The sequence below is a fragment of the Taudactylus pleione genome, unplaced genomic scaffold (genome assembly GCF_031769625.1).
Source record: "Taudactylus pleione unplaced genomic scaffold, aTauple2 ptg000236l, whole genome shotgun sequence".
Classification (NCBI taxonomy): domain Eukaryota; kingdom Metazoa; phylum Chordata; class Amphibia; order Anura; family Myobatrachidae; genus Taudactylus; species Taudactylus pleione.
This window is the reverse complement of record NW_028284638.1, coordinates 4,482-17,778: the sequence shown is the minus strand read 5'-3', so window position 1 is coordinate 17,778 and position 13,297 is coordinate 4,482. Positions and strand designations below refer to the sequence as shown.

General features: G+C 42.4%; 3 pseudogenes; all 3 read left to right on the top strand.

The window, feature by feature from the left end:
• Nucleotides 1-451: 451 nt before the first annotated feature.
• LOC148516843 (B box-binding protein pseudogene) lies at nucleotides 452-1,201 on the top strand (annotated as a pseudogene).
• A 4,494-nt stretch (nucleotides 1,202-5,695) lies between these two features.
• LOC148516842 (B box-binding protein pseudogene) lies at nucleotides 5,696-6,445 on the top strand (annotated as a pseudogene).
• Nucleotides 6,446-10,943: 4,498 nt separating this feature from the next.
• LOC148516841 (B box-binding protein pseudogene) lies at nucleotides 10,944-11,693 on the top strand (annotated as a pseudogene).
• Nucleotides 11,694-13,297: the final 1,604 nt, after the last annotated feature.

The window sequence follows — 13,297 nt, the reverse complement described above, 5'->3', positions numbered from 1 at the left end:
GCCAAAGACAGCTGTTATTCAAAGTGCTCAAACTGAGGTACTTGATCATATCCTTGCATTAAAAGTACAAATCGAAGAGCTCACTCAGGGAATGGCCGAAATGAGTACAGAGCTCCAGAAGTTGATCAAGCGCCAGCCACTGGAGCATGAAACTAAATGGCAAAATGAGTGGCAAAGACCTTCTCATGATTGGTGGGAATCTCTTCAAGAGAGCAGACTTAGGCCCTCTGATCATTTTGACACACAAGGATGGCCAATTTATCGAAAGTGTGACCATTATGGCCATGTGGAACGTGGCTGCAACCAGGGAAAGCCTTTAAACACCCGTGCTCCATGGCTGGAGACCGAACCTCAGGAGGGAACAAATAGAATAGGTCCACCCTTGGAAGAAAGGCAGCCCAGGGATGTAGAACTGAGTCTGGCACATCAGAACTAGATTCAAGGGATTGCTATGCCCATTTCAACAGACCTTGAAACCCAAGATAGCGCAGCCAAAGTTTTGGGCACAATCAAATGGTTCAATGTGCGTCATGGTTATGGGTTCATTAACCAGAATGATACAAAGGAAGACATATTCGTACATTATACTGACATCAAGAAGAATAACCCCAGGAAGTACCTCCACAGTGTGGGAGAATTAGAGGTGGTCGAGTTCAATATTGTCCAAGGAGAGAAGGGTGTACAGGCAGCTAATGTGACTGGACCTGGTAATGTCCCAGTTCAAGGCAGCAAATATGCAGCAGATTGTGGCCAACCCTGGCATAACCAAACCCGCAGAAGGTACTATCAAGAGGGTTCTAATCAGCAGAGGTCTTCCTGGAGACGCTACTATACCTCAAACACATGGAGGAAGCCATGTAACAGCAGAAGACGATACTCATATGCCTTGTTGCAAGATAAAACATTTGAAAGTATGGTTGGCCCAGATACAGAGCAAGAAGATAGATCAGTGCCACCAAACATGCGAAGAGTATGCAGATCCCAATTTCTTCAAGAGCCATCTCATCAGAGCCAAACTAAAGTAGATGTCAACCAAATGAAACTATGCACGGCGGGTCCAAAGGAAGATGGAGAGAAAATTACAGACTCCTCCTTGGCAGAGAGGTTGGGTTCTCCCATAGCCAAGCCCCTTGATTACCATATAAATAGTCTAAATGAGCATGTATTGGCCTGTTGTGTTAGGCATAAACATTTCTTGTAACCAAGTGTCTCTTTTCAAACCAGAAATGTTAGAATGTAATATACCAGGTTTTGATGTCTGTAATATACCAGAACTCACTTTTGTACCCAGAAGTTTAGAAAGAAATACAAGCGAGGTTTTGTCTCTCAGATACAGATATTAAGAGTTCTTACTTGTTAATTTTACTGGTTTATTGTTAATTGTATGTAATAGGTAAAGAACCATAACAACTTATTAATGGACTAGTTCTGACAAAAAAGTTCTGGAGAGACTTAGATGCATGGGGACATGCATCATTCCAGCAGGGGAATATGTGACACCCCCAAAGAGGGGCATCACTTGACCCAAGGAGGCTCAGAAGGGGCACATGTCGCTATATAACAGTCATGGGAATATATATTGTGAAACTATTTTGGATGACTCTTGTGATTTCCAATGTGGAGGCGGAGTGATACAGATCTGGGTGATTTGCCCAGTCAGAAAAAGAGGAGCAGGGTGAGACACAGGAAGAAGGGGGTGCTGTGACTGTCCTCGCTGTGTGAAGGAGAGCAGTGTCTGAGTGGGAGAGCCATGTCTGTGAGGAGAGTGCAGTGCAGCAGCCAGAGGTAGTAGGCTGTGCAGGGAAACCAGTGCTGAGAGACTGGGATGTGACAGCACAAAGAGAAGAGACAAACAAGAGCAGCTGAGACTCTCCACTTTGATCTGATGCTGATGTGAAGCCATCTAGAGAGGTCTGTACGTGTAACAGTGAATAGTCAGACACAAATCAGACAGGAAAAACAGAATTTCACCACTGCTACAGCCAATACTGACTACCAACTAATAATCCCCCTCAGTATCTTTGGGAGTATGGTGACTATGCCCTAGTAATTTACCTCAGGAGAGGTGATTGAGTTCTGCTCCACTGACTGTAAATGGCACCTGCACCCTAAACTTAGCAGAGAACTCTGCCTACATAAACTACAGTGCCAGCTTTGCCAACAGATTAGTATTCTGTGGGGATAATACCAAATACAGTATTACAGCTACAAACATAATTAGCACCTATAGCAGAGGATTACATCTGGCCCAGAAAGTTATTATCTGCATGGAAATGTCTATATACAGTCAGGTGCATAAATATTGGGACAATGACAGAATTCTCATATTTTGGCCTCTATTCACCACCACAATGGCTTTGAAATGAAACAAACAAGATGTACTTTAACTGCAGACTTTCAGATTTAATTTGAGGGTAATTATATCCAAATCAGGTGAACGGTGTAGGAATTACAACGGTTTCTATATGTGCCTTCTACTTTTTAAGGGGCCAAAAGTAATGGGACAAACTAAACAATCCTAAATCTAACTTTCACTTTTTAATACTTTGTTGCAAATCCTTTGCAGGCAATTACAGCCTGAAGTCTGGAACGTATAGACATCACCAGATGCTGGGTTTCATCCCTGGTGATGCTCTGCCAGGCCTCTACTGCAAATGTCTTCAGTTCCTGCTTGTTCTTGGGGCATTTTCCCTTCCGTTTTGTCTTCATCAAGTGAAATGCATGCTCAATCGGATTCAGGTCAGGGGATTGACTTGGCCATTGCATAACTTTCCACTTTTTAGCCTTAAAAAAACTCTTTGGTTGCTTTTGCAGTATGCTTCGGGTCATTGTCCATCTGCACTGTGAGCGCCGTCCAATGAGTTCTGAAACATTTGACTGAATATGAGCATATAATATTGCCAGAAACACTTCAAAATTCATTCTCCTGCTTTTGTCAGCAGTCACATTATCAATAAATACAAGGGAACCAGTTCCATTGGCAGCCGAACATGCCCAAACCATGACACGACCACCACCATGCTTCACTGATGAGGTGGTATGTTTTGTATCATGAGCAGTTCCTTTCCTTCTCCATACTCTTCTCTTCCCATCACTCTGGTACAAGTTGATCTTTGTCTCATCTGTCCATAGGATGTTGTTCCAGAACTGTAATGGCTTTTTTAGATGATGTTTGGCAAACTCTAATCTGGTCTTCTTGTTTTTGTGGCTCACCAATGGTTTACATCTTGTGGTGAACCCTCTATATTCACTCTTGTGAAGTCTTCTCTTGATTGTTGACTTTGACACATATACACTTACCTCCTGGAGAGTTTTCTTGATTTGGCCAACTGTTGTGAAGGGGTTTTTCTTCACCAGGGAAATAATTCTTCTGTCATCCACCACAGTTGTTTTCCGTGGTCTTTTGGTGTTGCTGAGCTCTCCGGCGCACTCTTTCTTTTTAAGAATGTTCCAAACAGTTGATTTGATCACACCTAATGTTTTTGCTATCTCTCTGATGGGTTTGTTTTGATTTTTGAGCCTAATGATGGCTTGCTTCACTGATAGTGACAGCTCTTTGGATCTCATATTGAGAGTCGAAAGCAACTGATTCCAAATGCAAATGTCACATCTAGAATCAACTCCAGACCTTTTACCTGCTTAATTGATAATGAAATAACGAGGGAATAGCCCACACCCGTCCATGAAATAGCTTTTGAGTTGATAGTCCCATTACTTTTGGCCCATTAACAAGTGGGAGACACATATAGAAACAGTTGTAAATCCTACACCGTTCACCTGATTTGGATGTAATTACCCTCAAATTAAATCTGAAAGTCTGCAGTTAAAGCACATCTTGTTTGTTTCATTTCAAAGCCATTGTGGTGGTGAAGAGAGGCCAAAATATGAAAATTCTGTCAATGTCCCAATATTTATGCACCTGACTGTATATGCATATATATTTGTAAATTTGCAATGCACCAAGGACTACCTTTTAAGACTGTTATTTACAAGTGAACTCAAAACAGGAGTATAATCTGTTATGGATCCGGGGGCAGATTCACAGGAACAATTCAACTAGGTTTAAGTCAGGACATGTGAGTCCTACAGCAGCTAAGGCAGAGTGAAATTAATATATATTGATTTGCTTAAGTGTTATTAGTATAAAAGAAATGCTTATTTAAGGATTCGCAATTAAATGGTTATGTGTTATAGGTAAATTATCTTAACTACCTATGGAAATGCTATAGTACCATGGATGTTACTCATTTTACTGTTTAGAATGGACTAACTTTTCCATCATCTAAAGTCAGAACCGTGGCCTATTAAATAAACTGAGATTTTGTAACCCTGTATGATTCTTGGGTCTGGGGTTGGTTTGTCTTCACCTCTCTGCCAAGAAAGAGAAAACATCCCTGTTGCAGTGTACCCGATTCTCAGAACCTACCCAATCCACAGGATATCGTTGGTGAGTGTCACCCTATAGCGGGGAAGGATGTCACATTTGGTGTCTACGAACAGGATTTGCAGAGTCCAAAGTGAAGGAAGAACCCAAACACAAGAAGATACACACAGGATGTCGACGGACACACAAGCTGCAGGAAACTCAGCCACACACCCAGTCATGGCTAATGTTAATCATATTACCTTGCCATATCACTTTGGGGCACCATGGCTTCCCACATATACTCGAGATGCACACAGAACAGAGTCCAGTACCTGGGGAGAATTTAACATGAAAATACACGCTCTGTTTCGTTTATATCCACTGAGCGATCAACAACAAGTGGAAATCTTGAATGGACAGTTAAAAGGGACTGCACTCCAGGAAGTCATGTCATGGCCCATCCAAAGGAGACAGACAGTAGACCAGATTCTTAAAAGGCTGGCGACTACTTTTGTTACAAGTACAGTGTCAGAATTGAAGATGCTTTTCTATGCTCGTAAACAACAGATAGGAGAATCTCTGCGAGACCTTGCCCTCAGTCTCCAGGAAGCACTGCGGGCCATCCAGAAGGTAGATGAGACAGAGGTGAGACAAGTTGATGAAATACTGGTAAACCAATTTATAGAGGGGGCAAGCGGAGAAAATGTCAAATCCCATTTACGCCTTCTGAGGATTCAAAGTCCAGATAGTTCCTTTCTAGATTTTAAAGAAGCTGCGATCAAAGTGGTGGGACCCAATCAGACTCACGAGATGCCAGGCTATCAGAAGGGTAAACATCCACTGGAAATGCATTATTCAGGGGTAGTAGAAACCCTAATGCCAAAGACAGCTGTTATTCAAAGTGCTCAAACTGAGGTACTTGATCATATCCTTGCATTAAAAGTACAAATCAAAGAGCTCACTCAGGGAATGGCCGAAATGAGTACAGAGCTCCAGAAGTTGATCAAGCGCCAGCCACTGGAGCATGAAACTAAATGGCAAAATGAGTGGCAAAGACCTTCTCATGATTGGTGGGAATCTCTTCAAGAGAGCAGACTTAGGCCCTCTGATCATTTTGACACACAAGGATGGCCAATTTATCGAAAGTGTGACCATTATGGCCATGTGGAACGTGGCTGCAACCAGGGAAAGCCTTTAAACACCCGTGCTCCATGGCTGGAGACCGAACCTCAGGAGGGAACAAATAGAATAGGTCCACCCTTGGAAGAAAGGCAGCCCAGGGATGTAGAACTGAGTCTGGCACATCAGAACTAGATTCAAGGGATTGCTATGCCCATTTCAACAGACCTTGAAACCCAAGATAGCGCAGCCAAAGTTTTGGGCACAATCAAATGGTTCAATGTGCGTCATGGTTATGGGTTCATTAACCAGAATGATACAAAGGAAGACATATTCGTACATTATACTGACATCAAGAAGAATAACCCCAGGAAGTACCTCCACAGTGTGGGAGAATTAGAGGTGGTCGAGTTCAATATTGTCCAAGGAGAGAAGGGTGTACAGGCAGCTAATGTGACTGGACCTGGTAATGTCCCAGTTCAAGGCAGCAAATATGCAGCAGATTGTGGCCAACCCTGGCATAACCAAACCCGCAGAAGGTACTATCAAGAGGGTTCTAATCAGCAGAGGTCTTCCTGGAGACGCTACTATACCTCAAACACATGGAGGAAGCCATGTAGCAGCAGAAGACGATACTCATATGCCTTGTTGCAAGATAAAACATTTGAAAGTATGGTTGGCCCAGATACAGAGCAAGAAGATAGATCAGTGCCACCAAACATGCGAAGAGTATGCAGATCCCAATTTCTTCAAGAGCCATCTCATCAGAGCCAAACTAAAGTAGATGTCAACCAAATGAAACTATGCACGGCGGGTCCAAAGGAAGATGGAGAGAAAATTACAGACTCCTCCTTGGCAGAGAGGTTGGGTTCTCCCATAGCCAAGCCCCTTGATTACCATATAAATAGTCTAAATGAGCATGTATTGGCCTGTTGTGTTAGGCATAAACATTTCTTGTAACCAAGTGTCTCTTTTCAAACCAGAAATGTTAGAATGTAATATACCAGGTTTTGATGTCTGTAATATACCAGAACTCACTTTTGTACCCAGAAGTTTAGAAAGAAATACAAGCGAGGTTTTGTCTCTCAGATACAGATATTAAGAGTTCTTACTTGTTAATTTTACTGGTTTATTGTTAATTGTATGTAATAGGTAAAGAACCATAACAACTTATTAATGGACTAGTTCTGACAAAAAAGTTCTGGAGAGACTTAGATGCATGGGGACATGCATCATTCCAGCAGGGGAATATGTGACACCCCCAAAGAGGGGCATCACTTGACCCAAGGAGGCTCAGAAGGGGCACATGTCGCTATATAACAGTCATGGGAATATATATTGTGAAACTATTTTGGATGACTCTTGTGATTTCCAATGTGGAGGCGGAGTGATACAGATCTGGGTGATTTGCCCAGTCAGAAAAAGAGGAGCAGGGTGAGACACAGGAAGAAGGGGGTGCTGTGACTGTCCTCGCTGTGTGAAGGAGAGCAGTGTCTGAGTGGGAGAGCCATGTCTGTGAGGAGAGTGCAGTGCAGCAGCCAGAGGTAGTAGGCTGTGCAGGGAAACCAGTGCTGAGAGACTGGGATGTGACAGCACAAAGAGAAGAGACAAACAAGAGCAGCTGAGACTCTCCACTTTGATCTGATGCTGATGTGAAGCCATCTAGAGAGGTCTGTACGTGTAACAGTGAATAGTCAGACACAAATCAGACAGGAAAAACAGAATTTCACCACTGCTACAGCCAATACTGACTACCAACTAATAATCCCCCTCAGTATCTTTGGGAGTATGGTGACTATGCCCTAGTAATTTACCTCAGGAGAGGTGATTGAGTTCTGCTCCACTGACTGTAAATGGCACCTGCACCCTAAACTTAGCAGAGAACTCTGCCTACATAAACTACAGTGCCAGCTTTGCCAACAGATTAGTATTCTGTGGGGATAATACCAAATACAGTATTACAGCTACAAACATAATTAGCACCTATAGCAGAGGATTACATCTGGCCCAGAAAGTTATTATCTGCATGGAAATGTCTATATACAGTCAGGTGCATAAATATTGGGACAATGACAGAATTCTCATATTTTGGCCTCTATTCACCACCACAATGGCTTTGAAATGAAACAAACAAGATGTACTTTAACTGCAGACTTTCAGATTTAATTTGAGGGTAATTATATCCAAATCAGGTGAACGGTGTAGGAATTACAACGGTTTCTATATGTGCCTTCTACTTTTTAAGGGGCCAAAAGTAATGGGACAAACTAAACAATCCTAAATCTAACTTTCACTTTTTAATACTTTGTTGCAAATCCTTTGCAGGCAATTACAGCCTGAAGTCTGGAACGTATAGACATCACCAGATGCTGGGTTTCATCCCTGGTGATGCTCTGCCAGGCCTCTACTGCAAATGTCTTCAGTTCCTGCTTGTTCTTGGGGCATTTTCCCTTCCGTTTTGTCTTCATCAAGTGAAATGCATGCTCAATCGGATTCAGGTCAGGGGATTGACTTGGCCATTGCATAACTTTCCACTGTTTAGCCTTAAAAAAACTCTTTGGTTGCTTTTGCAGTATGCTTCGGGTCATTGTCCATCTGCACTGTGAGCGCCGTCCAATGAGTTCTGAAACATTTGACTGAATATGAGCATATAATATTGCCAGAAACACTTCAAAATTCATTCTCCTGCTTTTGTCAGCAGTCACATTATCAATAAATACAAGGGAACCAGTTCCATTGGCAGCCGAACATGCCCAAACCATGACACGACCACCACCATGCTTCACTGATGAGGTGGTATGTTTTGTATCATGAGCAGTTCCTTTCCTTCTCCATACTCTTCTCTTCCCATCACTCTGGTACAAGTTGATCTTTGTCTCATCTGTCCATAGGATGTTGTTCCAGAACTGTAATGGCTTTTTTAGATGATGTTTGGCAAACTCTAATCTGGTCTTCTTGTTTTTGTGGCTCACCAATGGTTTACATCTTGTGGTGAACCCTCTATATTCACTCTTGTGAAGTCTTCTCTTGATTGTTGACTTTGACACATATACACTTACCTCCTGGAGAGTTTTCTTGATTTGGCCAACTGTTGTGAAGGGGTTTTTCTTCACCAGGGAAATAATTCTTCTGTCATCCACCACAGTTGTTTTCCGTGGTCTTTTGGTGTTGCTGAGCTCTCCGGCGCACTCTTTCTTTTTAAGAATGTTCCAAACAGTTGATTTGATCACACCTAATGTTTTTGCTATCTCTCTGATGGGTTTGTTTTGATTTTTGAGCCTAATGATGGCTTGCTTCACTGATAGTGACAGCTCTTTGGATCTCATATTGAGAGTCGAAAGCAACTGATTCCAAATGCAAATGTCACATCTAGAATCAACTCCAGACCTTTTACCTGCTTAATTGATAATGAAATAACGAGGGAATAGCCCACACCCGTCCATGAAATAGCTTTTGAGTTGATAGTCCCATTACTTTTGGCCCATTAACAAGTGGGAGACACATATAGAAACAGTTGTAAATCCTACACCGTTCACCTGATTTGGATGTAATTACCCTCAAATTAAATCTGAAAGTCTGCAGTTAAAGCACATCTTGTTTGTTTCATTTCAAAGCCATTGTGGTGGTGAAGAGAGGCCAAAATATGAAAATTCTGTCAATGTCCCAATATTTATGCACCTGACTGTATATGCATATATATTTGTAAATTTGCAATGCACCAAGGACTACCTTTTAAGACTGTTATTTACAAGTGAACTCAAAACAGGAGTATAATCTGTTATGGATCCGGGGGCAGATTCACAGGAACAATTCAACTAGGTTTAAGTCAGGACATGTGAGTCCTACAGCAGCTAAGGCAGAGTGAAATTAATATATATTGATTTGCTTAAGTGTTATTAGTATAAAAGAAATGCTTATTTAAGGATTCGCAATTAAATGGTTATGTGTTATAGGTAAATTATCTTAACTACCTATGGAAATGCTATAGTACCATGGATGTTACTCATTTTACTGTTTAGAATGGACTAACTTTTCCATCATCTAAAGTCAGAACCGTGGCCTATTAAATAAACTGAGATTTTGTAACCCTGTATGATTCTTGGGTCTGGGGTTGGTTTGTCTTCACCTCTCTGCCAAGGAAGAAAGAGAAAACATCCCTGTTGCAGTGTACCCGATTCTCAGAACCTACCCAATCCACAGGATATCGTTGGTGAGTGTCACCCTATAGCGGGGAAGGATGTCACATTTGGCGTCTACGAACAGGATTTGCAGAGTCCAAAGTGAAGGAAGAACCCAAACACAAGAAGATACACACAGGATGTCGACGGACACACAAGCTGCAGGAAACTCAGCCATACACCCAGTCATGGCTAATGTTAATCATATTACCTTGCCATATCACTTTGGGGCACCATGGCTTCCCACATATACTCGAGATGCACACAGAACAGAGTCCAGTACCTGGGGAGAATTTAACATGAAAATACACGCTCTGTTTCGTTTATATCCACTGAGCGATCAACAACAAGTGGAAATCTTGAATGGACAGTTAAAAGGGACTGCACTCCAGGAAGTCATGTCATGGCCCATCCAAAGGAGACAGACAGTAGACCAGATTCTTAAAAGGCTGGCGACTACTTTTGTTACAAGTACAGTGTCAGAATTGAAGATGCTTTTCTATGCTCGTAAACAACAGATAGGAGAATCTCTGCGAGACCTTGCCCTCAGTCTCCAGGAAGCACTGCGGGCCATCCAGAAGGTAGATGAGACAGAGGTGAGACAAGTTGATGAAATACTGGTAAACCAATTTATAGAGGGGGCAAGCGGAGAAAATGTCAAATCCCATTTACGCCTTCTGAGGATTCAAAGTCCAGATAGTTCCTTTCTAGATTTTAAAGAAGCTGCGATCAAAGTGGTGGGACCCAATCAGACTCACGAGATGCCAGGCTATCAGAAGGGTAAACATCCACTGGAAATGCATTATTCAGGGGTAGTAGAAACCCTAATGCCAAAGACAGCTGTTATTCAAAGTGCTCAAACTGAGGTACTTGATCATATCCTTGCATTAAAAGTACAAATCGAAGAGCTCACTCAGGGAATGGCCGAAATGAGTACAGAGCTCCAGAAGTTGATCAAGCGCCAGCCACTGGAGCATGAAACTAAATGGCAAAATGAGTGGCAAAGACCTTCTCATGATTGGTGGGAATCTCTTCAAGAGAGCAGACTTAGGCCCTCTGATCATTTTGACACACAAGGATGGCCAATTTATCGAAAGTGTGACCATTATGGCCATGTGGAACGTGGCTGCAACCAGGGAAAGCCTTTAAACACCCGTGCTCCATGGCTGGAGACCGAACCTCAGGAGGGAACAAATAGAATAGGTCCACCCTTGGAAGAAAGGCAGCCCAGGGATGTAGAACTGAGTCTGGCACATCAGAACTAGATTCAAGGGATTGCTATGCCCATTTCAACAGACCTTGAAACCCAAGATAGCGCAGCCAAAGTTTTGGGCACAATCAAATGGTTCAATGTGCGTCATGGTTATGGGTTCATTAACCAGAATGATACAAAGGAAGACATATTCGTACATTATACTGACATCAAGAAGAATAACCCCAGGAAGTACCTCCACAGTGTGGGAGAATTAGAGGTGGTCGAGTTCAATATTGTCCAAGGAGAGAAGGGTGTACAGGCAGCTAATGTGACTGGACCTGGTAATGTCCCAGTTCAAGGCAGCAAATATGCAGCAGATTGTGGCCAACCCTGGCATAACCAAACCCGCAGAAGGTACTATCAAGAGGGTTCTAATCAGCAGAGGTCTTCCTGGAGACGCTACTATACCTCAAACACATGGAGGAAGCCATGTAGCAGCAGAAGACGATACTCATATGCCTTGTTGCAAGATAAAACATTTGAAAGTATGGTTGGCCCAGATACAGAGCAAGAAGATAGATCAGTGCCACCAAACATGCGAAGAGTATGCAGATCCCAATTTCTTCAAGAGCCATCTCATCAGAGCCAAACTAAAGTAGATGTCAACCAAATGAAACTATGCACGGCGGGTCCAAAGGAAGATGGAGAGAAAATTACAGACTCCTCCTTGGCAGAGAGGTTGGGTTCTCCCATAGCCAAGCCCCTTGATTACCATATAAATAGTCTAAATGAGCATGTATTGGCCTGTTGTGTTAGGCATAAACATTTCTTGTAACCAAGTGTCTCTTTTCAAACCAGAAATGTTAGAATGTAATATACCAGGTTTTGATGTCTGTAATATACCAGAACTCACTTTTGTACCCAGAAGTTTAGAAAGAAATACAAGCGAGGTTTTGTCTCTCAGATACAGATATTAAGAGTTCTTACTTGTTAATTTTACTGGTTTATTGTTAATTGTATGTAATAGGTAAAGAACCATAACAACTTATTAATGGACTAGTTCTGACAAAAAAGTTCTGGAGAGACTTAGATGCATGGGGACATGCATCATTCCAGCAGGGGAATATGTGACACCCCCAAAGAGGGGCATCACTTGACCCAAGGAGGCTCAGAAGGGGCACATGTCGCTATATAACAGTCATGGGAATATATATTGTGAAACTATTTTGGATGACTCTTGTGATTTCCAATGTGGAGGCGGAGTGATACAGATCTGGGTGATTTGCCCAGTCAGAAAAAGAGGAGCAGGGTGAGACACAGGAAGAAGGGGGTGCTGTGACTGTCCTCGCTGTGTGAAGGAGAGCAGTGTCTGAGTGGGAGAGCCATGTCTGTGAGGAGAGTGCAGTGCAGCAGCCAGAGGTAGTAGGCTGTGCAGGGAAACCAGTGCTGAGAGACTGGGATGTGACAGCACAAAGAGAAGAGACAAACAAGAGCAGCTGAGACTCTCCACTTTGATCTGATGCTGATGTGAAGCCATCTAGAGAGGTCTGTACGTGTAACAGTGAATAGTCAGACACAAATCAGACAGGAAAAACAGAATTTCACCACTGCTACAGCCAATACTGACTACCAACTAATAATCCCCCTCAGTATCTTTGGGAGTATGGTGACTATGCCCTAGTAATTTACCTCAGGAGAGGTGATTGAGTTCTGCTCCACTGACTGTAAATGGCACCTGCACCCTAAACTTAGCAGAGAACTCTGCCTACATAAACTACAGTGCCAGCTTTGCCAACAGATTAGTATTCTGTGGGGATAATACCAAATACAGTATTACAGCTACAAACATAATTAGCACCTATAGCAGAGGATTACATCTGGCCCAGAAAGTTATTATCTGCATGGAAATGTCTATATACAGTCAGGTGCATAAATATTGGGACAATGACAGAATTCTCATATTTTGGCCTCTATTCACCACCACAATGGCTTTGAAATGAAACAAACAAGATGTACTTTAACTGCAGACTTTCAGATTTAATTTGAGGGTAATTATATCCAAATCAGGTGAACGGTGTAGGAATTACAACGGTTTCTATATGTGCCTTCTACTTTTTAAGGGGCCAAAAGTAATGGGACAAACTAAACAATCCTAAATCTAACTTTCACTTTTTAATACTTTGTTGCAAATCCTTTGCAGGCAATTACAGCCTGAAGTCTGGAACGTATAGACATCACCAGATGCTGGGTTTCATCCCTGGTGATGCTCTGCCAGGCCTCTACTGCAAATGTCTTCAGTTCCTGCTTGTTCTTGGGGCATTTTCCCTTCCGTTTTGTCTTCATCAAGTGAAATGCATGCTCAATCGGATTCAGGTCAGGGGATTGACTTGGCCATTGCATAACTTTCCACTTTTTAGCCTTAAAAAAACTCTTTGGTTG